The sequence below is a fragment of the Bacillus rossius genome (assembly GCF_032445375.1).
Source record: "Bacillus rossius redtenbacheri isolate Brsri chromosome 9 unlocalized genomic scaffold, Brsri_v3 Brsri_v3_scf9_2, whole genome shotgun sequence".
NCBI classification, from domain to species: Eukaryota; Metazoa; Arthropoda; class Insecta; order Phasmatodea; family Bacillidae; genus Bacillus; species Bacillus rossius.
Window position 1 is genome coordinate 17,818,458 of NW_026962013.1, and position 7,440 is coordinate 17,825,897.

General features: G+C 41.3%; 1 non-coding gene across 1 annotated transcript; it reads right to left on the reverse strand.

The window, feature by feature from the left end:
• Nucleotides 1–5,111: 5,111 nt before the first annotated feature.
• Trnan-guu (transfer RNA asparagine (anticodon GUU)) lies at nt 5,112–5,185 on the reverse strand. The gene has a single exon. It is a non-coding gene; the product is annotated as a tRNA-Asn (tRNA).
• Nucleotides 5,186–7,440: the final 2,255 nt, after the last annotated feature.

A 7,440-nucleotide genomic window follows, 5' to 3' on the forward strand; every position in this document is an offset into this window, starting at 1 on the left:
TAGGCAAGCTACAAGAGAAGGTATTGCAGTTGAGGGTAGACAATCTTACTCGCACATCCAGTCACCATGTAGCATTGGCCCCAGCCCTGAACACCAATGCCAATGAAATCCTCAGTAGCTGCGATTCACCGCAGGTTGAGCAACCTGAGCTCCCAATCACACGCTCCAACCCTGCTCACACACACACCACATTGGACCCAGTTGCAGTGATGCACCACCCGGCACGCCAATGGTCAGAGGCGATGCCTAGGTTCTCTGCCCATGAAGGAGAGAATCCAATGAGATTCATTCGACGTTTCGAGGAATACGCTGACATGTTCAGGCTAAGTGATGCTGAACGCCTGAAGTGCATGGCAACTGCACTGAGAGACCATGCGTATTACTGGTGGGAGGTATTACAAAGTACCATCACTTCCTACCAAGAATTCAAAAGCCATTTCAAACAGCAGTTTTGGAATGTGAAAATACAGGGAACACTGAGGGCACGTCTGCATACCGAGCGGTATGATAGCAAGAAGAACAGAACTCTGGAGACACACTTGTCTCAAATGTTCGAGAGGACGCGCTACCTCGAACCAGAGATGGGTGATATTGAGTTCATGGCGATGGTGACCTCCCAGCTACCCATCAAGTACCAAGTACATTTGACAGGGCGCAGCTTCCACAATATCACAGAGTTCCGCGAACAGGTCCTCGCTTTCGACCGACTGGAGCGGCTGTCCAGGAACAACAATAGCGAGGTGGAGAAAGACCTCAAGCCTACACATCAGAAGGCAGCACCACTCTACACACCCTGGCAGCGTGGTAACGACGGCGGCAAGGCCAACGTCCACTGCACGTCATGGCAGCCTGCGAAACAGTACCGGACAGGGAAGTGGAAGACCAGGAGGGAATTCCAACCTCAACATCAAGGAAACCGCCAGCCGAAGAAACCCTACACCCACAACCAAAACCAGTGGTGGGGAAAGCATTACCGTCCTGAAGATCCAAATGGAAGGCCACCCAGGTGGGAGTACAGGAGTTACTCTAACCGTCAGCCGCCCAACAATATGCAACAGCATATGTTGCATCCCCCTGTAGCAGACACCGCTCCTGTGAATCAATTACCAGCGAGTTTCTCTACACTCAACCATCCTCCAACCACATCGTATCCCATGCAGCGAGGATATTTTGCTCGGCAGCAGCCGATTCCGCCCAACTGCACAGTCACGCAGCCTCAGCAGACTGCGAATTGCAGCTACTCTCAAGCTGTAATTGAGGAGCATCAAAATAATTATGCTCAGTAAGATCGGAGGTGTTACCACCGAAATTAATACCGGAATGCGACAAACCAGAACAAGACATGGAGAGGCCAACTCAGGAAGAAATTGAAGAACTGGTACGAGATAAATTAACAAGAGAAGCCGACCTTAGGAAGAAAAGGAAGCCAGCATCCAGGATCAGTAAATTCACTGTAGGAGACTTAGTTCTACGCCGTACAGCACCAACTAGTAACAAGTGGGCTCATCTATCGAAGAAACTATTTTTATTGTACTCAGGTCCCTACAAAGTAGTAGCTGTGGAGAAATGTAACTTCTACACTCTACAGGACCCTGATACAGGAAAAATTGTAGGGAATTACAATTTGAGTCAGCTTAGGCCTTACAAAACACCTGTGGTGGATTAGAACACCAAATATGTACCATTATTACTTGTGTTATGCTAAAAAAATCATTGTATTGTTTATGTTACTAAGGAAATTTAATTATATATATATCCTCATGAGTTGATAGAGGTAATCCAGGTGTATAGGTACCTCATTGCTTCGATATGGTAATTTATATTCGAAGAATTAGGGTGTTTGTCAGTTGATGATTTTATTCCAACTGATATTTGTGCTTGGAGCATATGTGTTGCCTGAGCGTTGGTTTGGTACATGGTCCTAGAGAGACATACCAAATATTATGTACTGTGTGTACAGTTACTGTGTTGAGACACAGTTATTATCACCCTATTAGTCGAGTTCGACCATATTAGCAATGGATATACACGTGAAGTTTTAAATAAAATTTGGCATAAGATGTGTACAAACACTATGTGACATATTACAATGTATAACAAATGCAACACACAACTAAATACTACATATAATTAATGGCCTAAAGATGAGTTGACTAATATCCTACTAAATGAACACACTTGTTGGTATGAGTACTTACAGTTTGATCCAGGCTACTGCCTTGCCCCTACCTATGCTTCTTCATCGTCTAGTAGTTAATGATGCACTTTAATTGGGTTCCCACAGGACACCCGAAACTATAAGTGGATATCAACTTCATCCACACTCTTATGAATAGGATGTAAAAACACTCCACTTTATATTGAGAAAAGAAGAAATGAAAGATAAAGAATTTTAAAGATTGTCTTTAATGAACAGCTTTAAAAACATAAACACTATACACTAGCACTCAATCAATAATATTTATCTTGAAGTTATTGTCATTATTTCATAGCTGAGTAGCAAATAATGTCTCTTCTTGTAAATAGGTGTATCTATTGTGTAACCTGTAATGAAGGAAAATATTCACACATGATATGTGAGAAGCATATTAAATATGCTAATATGTTATTGAAAGTCCAATATTATTGGCAAGTCTCAATTAAGAAATTGAATGTAATTATGTACTAGGTGATGATATTATGTTGATAATATCCATAAATAGTAAATCTATTTAATATTTTATTTGTTAATCACCTACAACAAAGGTAAACAATAACATGTTGTTGTTATTGCAAAGTACTATGCAAGACTATTGTTGCAAATACTGTTTATTTATGCATTACCTTATTATTTAACAGAGTTATTATGTGTTCAATTAATGTTTATATTTATTATTAAGTTGTTATGAATTATTAATTTTATGAGTTTGAGGAATCTCGAGTCATTTAATTTATGTTAGATTAGGGGAGCAAGAGAAGAAGAGGGGTTAGTGATAGCATGAGGCACGATCACAGGACGCTGTATATTCATATCGCGCAAGTGATAAGAACTGTTATAGGACGTGTGATTAACGTGTGTGTGTCTTCTGATTGCTGACGAACTGAACGAGTTTTGTTGCGGTCCCCTTCGACACCGTCTGCAGCAGTAGATGCAGCTGCAGCAGCAGCAGCAGCAGCAGCAGCAGCAGCAGCAGCAGTAGTCCAAGGCACATGTAGAGTCATGTGTTGGACATTTGACTCAGCAGCTCGTACCAGTTGGTACGACCCCAGCGAACACGCCGCAGACCCGGTGGGTCCGCATCAGCACGACACCACGGCATCCATCGTGATGTCATTGGTGACATCAGGTGATGCGATCATCGATGAACAGCACACTGGTCCAGCAGTCTTCACGACGTCGATAGCCTACAACAGGGTATTGTTGGCTGAACCGCCATCCCAGCACTGTGGTTTACACCGCAGTCGACCTCTCTGCTCAGCTGTCACTTACCATGTATGGAGATTGGTGAGCCTTCTTCTACATCCTTGCTTCGCCTAATCAGGTAACTGATACTCCACAACATTTAGACAGATCATGTTTACAAACAACAGTGCGACTGTCCAGCCTACGAAGAGTAGTGTCGTTTGGCAAGAGAATAACGTTTTTCAACTTTCATCGCAATGTTGCCAACTTGTGAAGTAACCAGTTCCAGTTATTTGTTTTAACGATCTAAATTGAATTTAACTTTTTGGACAGTGAAATATAAATTTATGTCGGGAGCGGCACTGTAATACTACGGTATTATCAGACTAACTGAAACTGTTTATTATTGTTTTACGTTCGAGGTTAATACCGCTTCCCGATACTTTCGGCAGTGTTTTGTTTTGTTCCACGCATGGCGGCGCGCGCATCTCGTGCTGTGTCGTCATGACAACTGCTAAAATAAATAATCGCGCGGCGTTCGGAACAGCTTTAACGAGCCTATGCTTGATTGATATTGACATTTCATTGGCTTCATTAAAAAGGACGCTAACGTGTCGCGGCCGTGATTGGCCCTTTTCAATTAACAATTTAATTTCGGCAAGAGAGAATAAAAAGAGTGGAAAATGACGCCATTTAGTGCGTGTGGTAGTGTATTCCCTCTGGGAATATTTCGTTCGTGGCGATGCTAATTTCGGCGTTATTGATCTGGAAATTACGTCAAAATACTGGGCAATGTTAATTGACGCCCTGTAATTGAATGCAGAATAATCGCATTCAATTCACGTGAGCGACGAAGTATTTTACGAACGACATTAAGCATCTATAGTTAAGGTATGGTCTGCATCATCGCTATATATTAAAATTGGCGTAAATTTTACCGTCAACATACGCGAACTATAATTATATAAACTTTGGATTATCATAAAATTAGTAGAACATTGACTTTCGGCGATTAACAGCAAATTTACTCACATTGGCACAAACTATATGTACACAAGTCCAGAAGTCTTTTGGTTAGGCGTTTCATGCTCGAGCAAGCCGGAGCAAAACCCCAAAACTTTTACTCAGTGAACAATTTCAGGAACTTTATTTATTTTGTATTTTATTCAAGAGTCAGGTTATCTACGACATCCCATAGACTTTATTTAATATTTGTTTGTTTGGTTATTATTTCCATGACTCGAGGTTTCTCATTATGATTAAAACAATAAAATAAGTTTTTTTGTGTTATTTTGTTGTTAATTCTTGATGACCTCTGGCGCCCTAGTATTAAGTCCTGGAATAACGTTCTGAGTAATTAAAAATGGAAAATCTTAGTTTCATCACGTACACGTTTGTGTACAATAAAGGAAGGCTTGTTGGAGGGTTGATTCGAAAACGTATTTGGTTCTGTTTCGATTTATTTTCCTTATAATTTTTTTTAACTATTAGTTTGAATAATAATTTATTTAAATCCAAGTCCCAGTAAAGAGTTCATTAACTAACATATTTATAGTGGCTTTCCCCGGTGCTTCTTTAACGTGGCCTGGTTCTCGCTAAGGGTAAAATTAAATTTGGTTTGTACAACCAGGAAAATTAAAAGGTAGAACATTTAACTTTAAGTACCAAAATAATTTTTTTTTAATTACGATATACTATTGATGACGTATTCCAGCTAAAAAATAATTTCCGCCCCCGGGTGGGCTCGAACCACCAACCTTTCGATTAACAGTCGAACGCGCTGTCCTATTGCGCCACGGAAGCTTCTTATATTATTTAAGCAGCGACTAAATTAAAGTACTATATTTTTCAGTTATAGTTTACTTCAGATTTTAAAAATTTCCAAATATAAGGCTATTTTACGACTCATTCATTACTTAAGAATATTATTCCTACCCTTAAAATTTGACTGTTATGCTATAAAGTTTAATGGTTTGTAATTTTCGCTCATTCTCGTATTCGCAGTGATATTTTACAATTCCGAAAATACTTTTTTTATAATATACGTTTTATATTTACCCTGATAACAGCGTTTCTGAGAAAGCGGTGATAATAGATTACATTACAATACCTGTGCATTGACGTGGCCGCCGCAATTTTACACCTTTTTCGTGTGGGGCTATGTGTATGTTTTAGTTGGAGAACTTTAGTTAAATTGTGTTAGCTACAGTGAAAATAATTCAAAACAATGTGGACAGTTGGTTGGGTTAGTATAGCTACATATTAAATTTTTAATTTCTAAAAAAACATTAGAAATATTAAACCGTAAATTTAACGGAGCTAAACTAACCCAAACAACCTTCCACAATGTTTTGAAGTATTTTTAATGTAGCTAACCTGATATAATCGACCATTCTCACGATTTAACTTGAGTTCTACAAATTAAATACACACAAACAGACCCACACGGGAAAGACGCGGCAACATCGTCAATGCAATTTTAAGGTTAAGTTGTAAACGGTAATTTCTCAGAAACCAGCAGGAATCAGAAACGCTGTTTTTGACGTGACAACGTCTAATAAATCGATGAACGCCGGCTGCACGCACGAAAAAGTGTCCCGTTACGCACATTGTCCCGTTTCGCTGTGTCCCGTTACGCTCATTTTATATTGCTCTTTGTTACCCTGAACCTCCCAGCATTGCGACCGAGTCCGTGGCGTAATTCTGTTTTCATGCATTTCAATGTAACATTTTCATTGCTCTTTGCTAACCCGTTCCTCCTAGCATTGCTGCAGAGTCCGTGGCGCAAATATATTATTTTTGACTGCATTTTGGTGTTGGGTAAGCCTTTTTCCTTCACATCATCCTTGAAACACTCCCATTCGTTTCCTACTTTTCCTATCATCGTCCTATCCTTAACAGAGTAACACAGATTGGAAGAAGTTATTTAGCAAACATGTATAACAGTTATAGTTAAAATAATCTGTTCGTTAAAGTAATAAACATATTTGAATTAATGAGTGCAAATTAAAATTAAATTTATCAATTAAATTGTAGATATCATTTCACTCCTTCTTTGTATCCATACAAAATGGGTGATAATTCAATAAAAATGATTCAATTTTATTCACAAAAGTATGCAATCATTTCATCAATGTTTTGTTATGACGTCACGTTAAACTATCGTCCGTAAACCGACTTTACAGACAACCAATTTTTTTTAGGGTAAATACAGGAACGTCTCTTAGAGTTTGAAGGGGGGGGGGGGGGGGGATTATCTTCGGAAAAGCCGCGCTGTAAGAATGTTACTTTTTTTTATGGCGGTACTGATTCTCGCTGCTTGTTCGTAACGGAGGCACTGACCTGACGTAAAGAACGTCGCGTCGCCCCAACGCAGACGCCCGTGGCAGAGGGACCGCCGGGGCTCACGACCTTGTCTCGCGCCGCGGGTGTCGAAGGGGGGAGAAGGGGTGGACGGGGCAGGGGAAGTCCCTGTGAGTCTCGTCGACCCCCTCTTCACCCCACTGCGTCACGGGGGGGCGCGCGATTCACTCCCTGCATACACGCTCGCGCCCCGCTGTATCTGTATGTCAGGGAGGGGGGGAGGGGGCAGGATCCGCGCTCCGCCGCGCGCGGTCATGTGACCTCGTGGCAGTGACCCTCGACCCCCCCGTGGGGCGGGGACACGGGGCAGACACACGGTTTCGCAGAAGCGGAGCATTCTCCTCGCTGAGGCCTTTGAATATATATATATATATATATATATATATATATATATAGGAGGAATGAGAAGGAGGGGGTGGGGGGTCCCCCCCCCCAAATATATATATATATATATACTGTATAGAAGTCGCGAGTGGATAGGATTTACTCTAAGTTTTTCAGAAGCGTATGATGAGCAGCTTGGGAACTTCACCGCTGCAGGGCGCTGCCGTAACGCCCTGTATCGTCTTAGGTTGTTATTTACACGTTAGAGCGCAGCTCTGTCACCCGCTGTCATTCCCCGCACCCCCCATACATCATTCACTGCAGCTCAAGTTCGTTCAACGGGAGGGGGAAGCGGTGTTTGAAGAGTTCGA